General features: G+C 35.1%; 1 protein-coding gene across 2 annotated transcripts in view; it reads left to right on the top strand.

Moving 5' to 3' along the window:
* The window catches only part of LOC150100637 (ADP-ribosylation factor-like protein 15), a 98,863-nt gene that overhangs the window by 46,657 nt on the left and 39,669 nt on the right, over positions 1-12,537 (top strand). The window lies entirely within an intron of this gene.

Here is a 12,537-nt window from a genome sequence, read left to right as displayed (position 1 = left end):
CAGTGGCCATCACTTTCCCAGCTGACAAAGCGGTCTTCGCTTTTTTCGGTGCTCTTTCACTGGGCATTGTCCACTGTTTTCACTACTGCTTGGACTCAGGTGTGTAGTGGTGGATCCAAGTTTCATCTATAGCAGTGGTCACCAAAGTGGTCGATATCGGCCCCCAGGGATCGATATAACATTGTTAGGGGTCGATAGAAAAATATGACATCATTGTATGGGTAATATTTAATTCGGTTAACTTGAATTACCTCCATCCTGAATGACAACACAATTAAGAGTGAATCGTGGGAGCAGTGACATGAATAGGACCTGTAAGATGGAGCAAGGTCATGAAAATAGTTCGGAGGCCAATCAAGTAGGCCAAAATGACGTATTTACCAATAAACGGATGTCGGTGGTTCCTGCCCAGCCAGCTCGCGGGAACGAGATTGCGACACATGCGCAGTTCTTATTTACTTATACTTAAACGTATTCGATTCCAGTCTCATTTTTGCGCATAGACATACAAATGAGTATTAATGTTCTAAAATTCATCAACATACATATCATAATTCAATTGTTATTCATTCACGAACTGAACTTCTCTATGTTGAAGAATTGAGCAGGGCTGGTAGTTTTGTACATCCTATAGAAATATGTGAGTAGGTATATTATTTAGACTTATTACTTTTGCTTACTAACTTCAATTTTAATTATTTTGTTACAACCCCAGTAACCACAATGGCAGCTTCAGATTCTAAAAAGAAATGCAGACAATATTCATTAGAATATTTGAAACTTGGGTTTATTGCTTCATTAAGAAACGAAACGAGGCCTATGTCTTCTTTGTGAAAAAACTTTTAATAACGATGCAATGAAACCAGCAAAAATGAAAGCATCTTCAAAGACTCCATCCCGATAAGAAAGATAAAGATTTTGACTTTTTTAAAGAACTGAAAGAGAAATACACAAATCGACCAACTATAAAATCATTTATGAAAACACCTGCCAAAGCTGACAATAAACAAGGATTAACAGCCTCCTACAATATTTCTTTTAATATAGCAAAAAAAGGAAAACCACATACAATTGCAGAGGACATTGTTATACCCACAATCAAAGAAGTAATTGAAACCATAATGAAAAAAGATTCTGTCCTTGTTTTAAAATGCTTACCATTGAGTGCGAATACCATGAAAAGACATATTGGTGAAATGGCTGAAAATGTAGAAAAAACTGTAGTATCAGAACTCAAAAATAGTAAGTTCTCCATCCAACTTGATGAATCTACATTCGATAGTTCTTCTATTCTTATGGCTTATGTAAGATATTATAATAAAACCAAACATCAAATTATTAACAAATTTTTATTTGCAAAATATCTTGAAAGTGATGGAATGGGGTTGACAATTTTTCAGCAATTGGAGGAATATTTAAATAAGTATGATATTCCATTTACTAATATAACAGCAGTAGCCACAGATGGCGCACCTGCAATGATGAGCTGTTATTGAGGCTTCGCTGCCTTTCTGAAAAAAAAAAAGTTCAAAGTGTACGTACTATTTGCTGTGTATTGCACAGAAACCATTTGGTGGCAAAAACTCTCAGTGATGAACTGCATGATACTCTAAGAGTTTATTTTAAATCTATTAATCAAATTAGTGCTCATCCTCTTAAATTGCGATTGTGTGCCAAACTTTGTGAAAAAAATGACACAGTATCAAACCAATTACTCTTTCATACTGAAGTAAGATGGTTGTCTAGAGATGCAAGTCTACAAAGATTTGTTGAGTTGTTCGACTCAGCCCTAGAGTTTCTTACAGCTGTTAATTTGTTTTTGAGTAATGAAGTGAAGAGAAATAAGAATCATATTTGCTACTTGGAGGACTTATTTTCAAAATTTAATGAATGACAGACCCATCTACAAGGTAAAGATATCACGATTATTCAAGCTCGGATGATTCTTTTAGTCTTCCAAGCTAAATTAGCCTTATTTAAATCATCATTGCTACGAAAAGAGTTTCAGTACTTTTCGAATCTACAGCAATTGGAAGTAAAAGATGAAGACTTAGAAATATACACAAAACATCTTCAAAATTTGAGTGATGATTTTAAATTGCGCTTTCCAGATTTTGAAAACATGAACATTCCAGATTGGGTTATCACGCCATTTTCTGCAGATATTGAAAATATCAAATGTAACTTACAAGATGAACTTATTGAATTGTCAGTTGATCTTGAAGCTAAGACGCTTTTTAAAAATAGGACTTTAAGTTACTTTTGGACAAATATAAATGTTGTAGAAAAATATTGCATTTCTAAGCTCGTACATAGTTGAAGCTGGTTTCAGCCATGTTAATTCCATTTTAACAAAGCAAAAAAATAAGCTAGATATAGAATTCCGTGGCGATTTAAGGCTGAAACTTACTCATTTTGAACCCAACATTGCTAATCTTGTCAAGAGTCACGAAGCACACCCATCACATTGATGTTAGTAAGTTGTTTACTAAGTTAATAAAAGTCTTATTTTCATATATATAAGGACGATTGTATTATTGTTATTTTGTTATCTAAATTAAATTTTATATATTATTTATCCCTTCTATCAAATATGTAATGTTAAGAAGGACGACAAAAACGTATCCCTTTGACGTTAAGCCAATATAATAATATATACTATATTATACATACAATAAACACTGTAACTATAAAATAAACAATCTAAAAACTCACATAAGGGTCTTTTTTGCTTGTCCTATTATAATTACATAATAGTAAAATAGGGGGGGGGGTCGATAAAAAGTCGAGAAACTCTTGCAGGGGTCGATGGTCAAAGAAGTTTGGCGACCACTGATCTACAGTCACGAATCGATGCAAAAAATCCTGGGAATTGCAATTAAACATCGCCAAACACTTTGTTGAAATGTCTTTTCGCATACGTTTTTGATCGACAGTCAACAATCGCGGCACCCATCATTTTCCATGTGCAATTTTTCGTGCAAGATATTATACACCCATTCATTTGAGATGCCTACAATCTCAGCAATCTCATGCACTTTCACTCTGTGGTGTTCCATAACAATACCATGGATTTTGTCAGTCATTTCCTTCGCACTCTGGACACCTTAGTTGGGTGTCCAGAGTGCACTTCATCTTCGATGGACTTCCAACCACATTTAAACTCATTTATCCAAAAATAAATAGTCTTTAATGCTGGTGCAGAGTCCCCATGAACTGCATCTAACTCTGCTTTAATCTGAGTGGCCATTCACTTCTTCAAATAAAAGTGTTTTATCACTGCACGAAACTTGTTTTTCTCCATTTTGATGAAAAATGTGAACACAATCATTTTAAACGTTTGCCATCATTTTTCATGTGCAATTTTTCGTGCAAGATATTATACACCCATTCATTTGAGATGCCTACAATCTCAGCAGTTTCATGCACTTTAACTCGGTCGTCTTCCATAAAAATACCATGGATTTTGTCAGTCATTTACTTCGTAGTGACCTTAGTTGGACATGCAGAGTGCGCTTCATCTTCGATAGACTTCCAACCACATTTAAACTCATTTATCCAAAAAAAAAAAATCGTCTTTAATGCTGATGCAGAGTCCCCATGAACTGCATCTAACTTGGCTTTGATCTGTGCAGCCATTTACTTCTTCAAATGAAAGTGTTTTATCACTTCACGAAACTTGTTTTTCTCCTTTTTATGAAAAATGTGAATACAATCGTTTTAAATTACTATTACTATTATTACGGGAAACTCCAGGGAGTCATTAGACTCATCGAGGGAGGCCCCAAATCATATTCATCACAACTATTTGACATTCATACAGTATCTATCATACCTCGCCTTAAACTCATTCACTGTCACAGCATCCACCACAGACACAGGGAGCGCATTCCACTCATTCACTACTCTAAAAGTAAAGAACCCAGCTCTAACACCTTTACTAACCACACTTTTGCCCAGTTTCCATGGATGTCCCCTAGTCCTCCCACAACCAGCCCTGTTCTCAAAAATATCTTCTGAATTAATTTTATAGAAACCCTTCAGTAATTTGCATGTCTCAATCATATCTCCCCTTCTCCGCCTATCAACCAATTTTTGCAACCCACAAATCCTCAACCTGTTCTCATACGGTTCATTCCACAGACCTGCTATCATCTTGGTCACTCGCCTCTGGATCCTCTCCACCTCCTCCCCATCAAGAAGAAATCTAGGTGACCAAATCTGAGCACAGTAGTCTAGATGGGGTCTTATCAAGGCTCGATACAGAGGAACAATAACCTGCTTGTCTCTGCTTGTCAACGTATTCTTCAGCAACCAAGTGATTTGATGAGCTGTTTTGGTCACTTTTGCAATGTGTCCCCTAAATTTCAATTCCTTATCTACCAACACTCCTAAATCTCGTGCCTCATCAATTTCTTGGAGCACGGTTCCACCAATGCAGTAAACTGCCGCCAATCTTTTCACCCCAAAATGCATAACCTTACGTTTTGCCACATTAAACTGACATCCATTCTCCTTAGCCCAGACCTCCAATCTATCCAAATCATCCTACAAAATTTTGACGTCATCTGCATTCACTATTGCCCTACCCAACTTCACATCATCCGCAAACAAATGAACTGTTCTTCTCAGATCATTTCCTATATCATTTATGAACAAATTAAACAGCAGTGGTCCAAGAACAGATCCTTGTGGCACACCACTAGTCACAGGCCGTCTTGTGGACTCTACTCCCGAGTAAACCACTCTCTGATATCTCTCCATCAACCACCCTCCTATCCATCTCACCAACCCTATGTCCATTCCCATATGCTGCAATTTACTGATTAGAATTCCATGTGGAATCCTGTCAAAGGCCTTGGCAAGGTCCAGTAGAATCACCGTAAACCAGTTTACCCTTATCCAGTTCAGCCGTCACTGTGTTATAATACGTGAGCAAGTTACTGAGGCATGACCTACCCTTCAAATGTTTGCCAAACGAGAACTACACGTTGCACGTGGCTAAAATTTTGCCAATGGTCATGAAAAAGATATGTGCCGACACTGGTATGAATGACTGAATTGTGTCACCATCTATTGGAAATTTACCAAACTTTTCAGACATCCCCTCATACAACTCAAAACATAATTGCAATACTGAAACGGACGTTCACATGTAAAGATAAGGATGTCATTTTGCTTCTTTATTAGGCCTTGATAAGACCTCACTTGAACTACTATTGTACACTGGTCTGGTCTTCTGGTTTCTGTTATGATTCTGATATATTGGAGAAGGTACAAAGGAGATTCTGTTGTCTATTTCCATATTTAATTTACCATCTTCACTAAAAATCGTGCCTAAGTAGCTGAAATGTTTTACTTGTTCCACAGGTTCTCCGTTTACAACACAATTGACATTTTCAACTATTCTACCTATTTTCATTGTCTTTGTCTTTTTATTGCTGACCTTCACACCATATCTATTACAACAGTTATTCAATTTAGTCAGGGAATCTTGCAAACTTGTAGTGGGTTTATTTAGAAGTATAACATCGTTCGCATAAAGCAAAGAGCTGACATTAACATCTCCAATTCTGATATCATGTTTAATACCACTTTCCTTCATAATATGATCCATATAGATAATGAATAATAGAGGGGATAATGTACATCCTTGTCTCACACCAGATTTAACATTAAACCATCTTCCTGTACTTCCTTCAATTCTAACTGCTGATTTACAACTCAAATAAAGACTAAGTATTGCTTTAAATTGCTTGATACAAATCTGAAAACAAACCCCAACTCAACATCACCAGAGTTAAAGATCGGTACTATCAATGTAAGAAGCCTGAATGGCAAAGAAATGGAACTAGCTGAGGAATTAGATAAGTACCAGATCGACATAATAGGGGTGACTGAAACAAAAAAGACCAAAACTGGTGAGATCTTTCTGAGCAATAAATACAAAATGTTATATTCAGGCAATGACAATCAAGGAAAAGAAGGAGTAGCCATAGTATTCAACACAAAATACGAGGCTAATCTTCTTGAATGGCAGTCAGTCTCAAGTAGAGTAATGTGGGCAAATATGAGAATGGGGAACTGGACAATGAGACTTATTTGTGCCTATGGTCCCACAGAAGGTTCTACTAAGGTAGAAGTGGAGGAATTTTTTGAGGCTTTAGAAAAAGCAACTGACACAATGAAAAAGGAAAAGTTGGTCCTTGTTGGGGATCTAAATAGTAGAGTAGGAAATGATTGTGAGACATACAAAAATATTTTGGGAAAATTTGGAGAAAAGAGCAAAGCTAATAATAATGGCAAATATCTGTTGGATTTCTGCTCAGGACATGGACTGATTATTACTAACACCATGTTCCAACATAAAAATGTGCACAAATTCACATGGAGAGAAGAGGCTAGGAATAAGAAAAGTCTCATTGACTATGTTATTGTTGATAGTGATGTTTTCTCCTTGGTGCAGGACACCAGAGTGTACAGAGGATTTGAAATTGGAAGTGATCACTATTTAGTCTTGAGCAGGATAAAATTGAATTTCATATTGAAAAGAATAACATCTAAGAAAGTTTTAAAGCGAATAAAAGTTGAGCAGCTCTCAGATGTGAACTGTAGACTAAAATACAGAAATATTATTGAAAAGAAAATGAAAGAGTTTGAGAACAGGAATCAAACCTTGGAGATTCATTGGCAAACTCTGAAGGAAACATTGATTGATTCTGCCAGAGAGGCATGTGGTGAGGTTGTGTGCAAGGATAAAAAAATCAGAACTCCCTTGTGGATACAGGAAGTTAAAGAGGCAGTGAAGGAAAAGAAGAAAGCATATCAAAAGATCCTGGCAAATAAGTCAGCTTTTACTCTTACAGAATACAGAGACAAATGTAAGAAAGCTAAACAGTGTGTAAAACTAGCTAAACAAAAGTCATGGGAGGACTTTGGCAAGAATATAGAAAATAAATATCAAGAAGGTGGCAAAATATTCTGGAGGTTTTTGAAGAAGCTTAGGAATGGAGGAAAGTGCTGTAAAAGGAATTAGAGATGATAAAGGTGAAATGAAAACAGGAGAAAAAGATATCCTTGAAGTATGGAGTAATTACTTTGAAAAACTGCTAAATGAAACAAGCAGTGATAAGAGCACAGTGATAAAAAACACTGACCAGGCATGCAGTCAGGAATACATATCCATACTTGAAGTAGAAAAAGCCATCAAAGGTTTGAAATGTGGAAAGGCAGCAGGAGTAGATGATATTCGACCAGAAATGCTGAAGTATGGTGGTATAAGAGTATTACAGTGGCTGCACTGCATAGTTCAGAAAGCCTGGACAGAGGGACGAATTCTCGATGATTGGAGTAGAGCTCTCATAGTACCCATATATAAAAAGGGAAATAAAACTGAATGTGAGAATTACAGAGGTATTTCCCTACTGAGTGTTCCTGGCAAGATCTATGCAAGTATACTTGAGAAACGGTTGAGAAGAATTGTGGAAGAAAAGCTTGGTGAAGAACAAGCTGGATTCAGGCCAAATAGAGGCTGTCAGGATCAGATCTTCACTTTACGACAAATAGTCGAGAAAGCATGGGAATATAACAAAGATCTGTATTTAAGTTTTGTCGATTTGGAAAAGGCATATGACAAGGTGCCAAGAGAGAAGCTATTCAATACGCTGCAGTTATATGGTGTCAATGGGACATTATATCAAGCAATACTTAGTCTTTATTTGAGTTGTGAGTCAGCAGTTAGAATTGAAGGAAGTACAGGAAGATGGTTTAATGTTAAATCTGGTGTGAGACAAGGATGTACATTATCCCCTCTGTTATTCATTATCTATATGGATCACATTATGAAGGAATGTGGTATTAAACCTGATATCAAAATTGGAGATGTTAATGTCAACTCTTTGCTTTATGTGGATGATGTTATACTTCTAAATAAATCCGCTACAAGTCTGCAAGATTCTCTGACTAAATTGAATAGCTGTTGTAATAGATATGGTATGAAGGTCAGCAATAAAAAGACAAAGACAATGAAAATAGGCAGAATCATTGAAAATGTCAACTGTGTTGTGAATGGAGAACCTGTGGAACAAGTAAAACATTTCAGCTACTTAGGCACAATTTTTACTGAAGATGGTAAACTAAATATAGAAATAGACAACAGAATCAGCAAAGCTGGTATCGTGGGAAGTCAATTGAATAAATTCATATGGAATAAGAAAGAAATTAGTCGGAACACTAAATTAGCTGTATACAAGACAGTGTTCAAACCAATTTTAACTTATGGATCTCAGAGCTGGGTCAGAAGTAAAACACTTGACAAAAGACTAGAGACCGCAGATATGAGAGTCCTGAGAAAGATTACAGGCGTGAACAGATGGCATCAATGGCAATATCATATTAAAAATGAGGATATTAGGAAAGAACTTGACATTGTCAGCATCCAGGAATGCGTTAGCAGAGCTAATCTCAGATGGTATGGTCACTTAAATAGAATGGGAGAGGAAAGATTAGCAAAACAAGTGTTCTCTGCCAGGTTGGCAGGAAAACGACCTAGAGGAAGACCAAGATATAGGTGGATTGATATGGTACAAAGTGCCTTAGACGATAGAAATATAAGATCTGATAATGTTGGAGTCTTGACAAGTAACAGACTGATTTGGAGGAAAATTGTAGATAGGAAGTTAGTAATGATGTAGTTTTTTCATGTAGTACTGTCATATCCTGTACACCCCTTGAGGGTACATGGCAGGAATTTGATGATGATAAAGACTAAGTATTGCTTGATATAATTTTCCATTGACACCATATAACTGTAGTGTATTGAATAGCGTCTCTCTTGGCACCTTGTCATATGCCTTTTCCAGATCTACAAAACTCAAATAGAGATCTTTGTTATCTCTTTGATCTTCACTTTACGACAAATACTGGAGAAATCATGGGAATATAACAAAGATCTGTATTTAAGTTTTGTAGATTTGTCAAAGGCATATGAAAAGGTGCCAAGAGAGAAGTTTTCAAAATGCTACAGATATATGGTATTTATATGAGTTGTAAGTCAGCAGTTAGAATTGAAGGAAGTACAGGAAGATGGTTTCATGTTAAATCTGGTATCAGACAAGGATATACATTATCCCCTCTGTTATTCATTATCTATATGGATCACATTATGAAGTGGTATGAAACCTGATTTCAAAATTGGAGATGTTAATCTCAGCTCTTTGCTTTATGCAGATGATGTTATACTTCTAAATAAATGCACTACAAGTCTGCAAAATTCCCTGGCTAAATTGAATTACTGTTGTAATAGATATGGTGTGAATGTCTGCAATAACAAGACAAAGACAATGAAAAGAGGCTAATGCATTGAAAATATCAATTACATTATGAATGGAGAACCTATAGAACAAGGAAAACATTTCAGCTACTTATGCATGATTTTTAGCGAAGATGGTAAATTAAATATGGAAATAGACAACAGAATCAACAAAGCTGGTATGGTAGGAAGTCAATTGAATAAATTTATATGGAACAAGAGAGAAATTAGTTAAAACACTAAATTAGCTGTATACAAGACAGTGTTCAAACCAGTTTTAACTTAAGGATCTGAGAGCTGGGTCAGAAGTAAAACACTTGACCAAAGACTAGAGGCGCGAACAGATGGCATCAATAGCAATAAAAAATGAGGATATTAGGAAAGAACTTGACATTGTCAGCATCCAGGACTGCATTAGCAGAGCTAATCTCAGATGGTATGGTCACATAAACAGAATGGGCGAGGAAAGATTAGCAAAACAAGTTTTCTCTGCCAGTTTGGCAGGAAAACGACCCAGAGGAAGACCAAGATATAGGTAGATTGATACAGTACAAAGTGCCTTAGACGATAGAAATATAAGATCTGATAATGTTGGAGTCTTGACAAGTAACAGACTGATTTGGAGGAAAATTCTAGATAGGAAGTTAGTAATGATGTAAATTTTTCATGTAGTACTATCATATCCTGTACACCCCTTGAGGGTACATGTTAGAAATTTGATGATGATGATGACTAATTTCTCTCTTATTCCATATAAATTTATTCAGTTGACTTCCTACCATAAAAGCTTTGTTGATTCTGTTGTTTATTTCTATATTTAATTTACCATCTTCACTAAAAATCATGCCTAAGTAGCTGAAATGTTTTACTTGTTCTATAGGTGATCCATTCACAATGCAGCTGATATTTTCAATGCTTCTGCCTATTTTCATTATCTTTGTCTTGTTATTGCTGACCTTCATACCATATGTATTACAATAGTTATTCAATTTAGTCAGGGAATCTTGCAGACTTGTAGCGGATTTATTTAGAAGTATAACATCATCTGCATCAAGCAAGGAGCTGACATCAACATCTCCAATTTTGATATCAGGTTTAATACCACTTTTCTTCATAATGTACATCCTTGTGTGACACCAGATTTAACATTAAACCATCTCCCTGTATTTCCTTCGATTCTAACTGCTGACTTACAAGAAAATGTATTTATCTAAAGATGAAAATAACACTTTTTTATTTTCATAGTAGGAAGAATGAAAAAAATTTCTCTGGGAAGATATTAACAGAACATGTGATACTTGATTAAAAAATCAGTATTATTTCTATAGATTTATGCTAGCATTTTTTAAGTCAGAAAAAAATTGATTATGTTAAAAGTATTCTAATTAATGAGAAATTTGAATCTAATTTGTAAATATTAGATGATGAAATCATTCATAATATTCATCATCATCATCAAATTCCTGCCATGTACCCTCAAGGGGTGTACAGGATATGACAGTACTACATGAAAAAATTACATCATTACTAACTTCCTATCTACAATTTTCCTCCAAATCAGTCTGTTACTTGTCAAGACTCCAACATTATCAGATCTTATATTTCTATCGTCTAAGGCACTTTGTACCGTATCAATCCACCTATATCTTGGTCTTCCTCTGGGTCATTTTCCTGCCAACCTGACAGAGAACACTTGTTTTGCTAATCTTTCCTCGCTCATTCTGTTTAAGTGACCATACCACCTGAGATTAGCTCTGCTAATGCATTCTTGGATGCTGACAATGTCAAGTTCTTTCCTAATATCCTCATTTTTAATATGATATTGCCATTGATGCCATCTGTTCACGCCTCTAATCTTTCTTAGGACTCTCATATCTGCGGTCTCTAGTCTTTGGTCAAGTGTTTTACTTCTGACCCAGCTCTCAGATCCATAAGTTAAAACTGGTTTGAACACTGTCTTGTATACAGCTAATTTAGTGTTCCGACTAATTTCTCTCTTATTCCATATGAGTTTATTCAATTGACTTCCCACCATACCAGCTTTGCTGATTCTGTTGTCTATTTCTATATTTAATTTACCATCTTCAGTAAAAATCGTGCCTAAGTAGCTGAAATGTTTTACTTGTTCCACAGGTTCTCCATTCACAACACAGTTTACATTTTCAATGATTCTGCATATTTTCATTGTCTTTGTCTTTTTATTGCTGACCTTCATACCATATCTATTACAACAGCTATTCAATTTAGTCAGAGAATCTTGCAGACTTGTAGCGGATTTATTTAGAAGTATAACATCATCCGCATAAAGCAAAGAGCTGAGATTAACACCTGCAATTTTTATATCAGGTTTAATATCAATTTGATAATATTCCATTATCAAAAAAGGTTAGCTCATCAGAAAATCATGATGAGAGGAAAAATAGGACTTAATTGTGACAGGGGTGTTGATGATATCACCTTTTCTTATACAGCTGTATTGATATCAGGTTGAAGCAAAATCAACTGCAGAAAAACGTTAACAGTGAGATGGTTTATATATTGTAATAAACTATCATTAAAAAGAACTGATAATCCATTAGTGTGGTGGCAAAAATAAAAATCACATTATCTGTTTTGAGTGAAAAAAAAAAAAAAACTTCTTTTGGCAAGCAACCAGCATACATAGTGAAAAAGTTTTCAGAAGCCAGAAATATTTATGAAGAAACCAGAAGTACATTTCTTCCAAAGAATTTCTTTTTTACATCATAATTTATCACAACTTCATTATGATTACGAATTTGCTTAATTAAAAGTCATTTTTTTTTAAAATTTGCTTTTTGCCCATATTTATTAAAATATCTTTTTATTACTATTTACTATTACCTTGATCACTGCTGTAACCTCTGGGTTGGTTCAGTATGACCTTTACTGTCTCAATGTGCCAATAAAGCCCAAATTAACCAACCAACTATCAATTTTGATTATTAAATCAATTATTCTCTATATTTAACATTTAAATTCAAAAGTATTAATTTTTTATTTTATTGCTTAAGGAAATAAGGGCAATTTTTTCTATTACCCTCCCCGCTATTTTAAGCTGTATTTTTTTCTCTTAATAAATGTTCCATGTAAAATTAAATGACTGGTTGTTAAATTTAAACAATGTAAAATTTTAATTTTGCATTCATATGGTTATGTTGTCATCCTCATAATCAAATTCCTGATATGTATCCTCATGGGGGGGTGTA

Source organism: Typopeltis vanoorti, chromosome 12 (assembly GCF_054136105.1).
Source record: "Typopeltis vanoorti isolate ZY-2024b chromosome 12, IOZ_Tvanoo_1.0, whole genome shotgun sequence".
Classification (NCBI taxonomy): domain Eukaryota; kingdom Metazoa; phylum Arthropoda; class Arachnida; order Uropygi; family Thelyphonidae; genus Typopeltis; species Typopeltis vanoorti.
The sequence above is the reverse complement of the archived record's forward strand: the minus strand, read 5'-3'. Positions and strand labels throughout refer to the sequence as shown.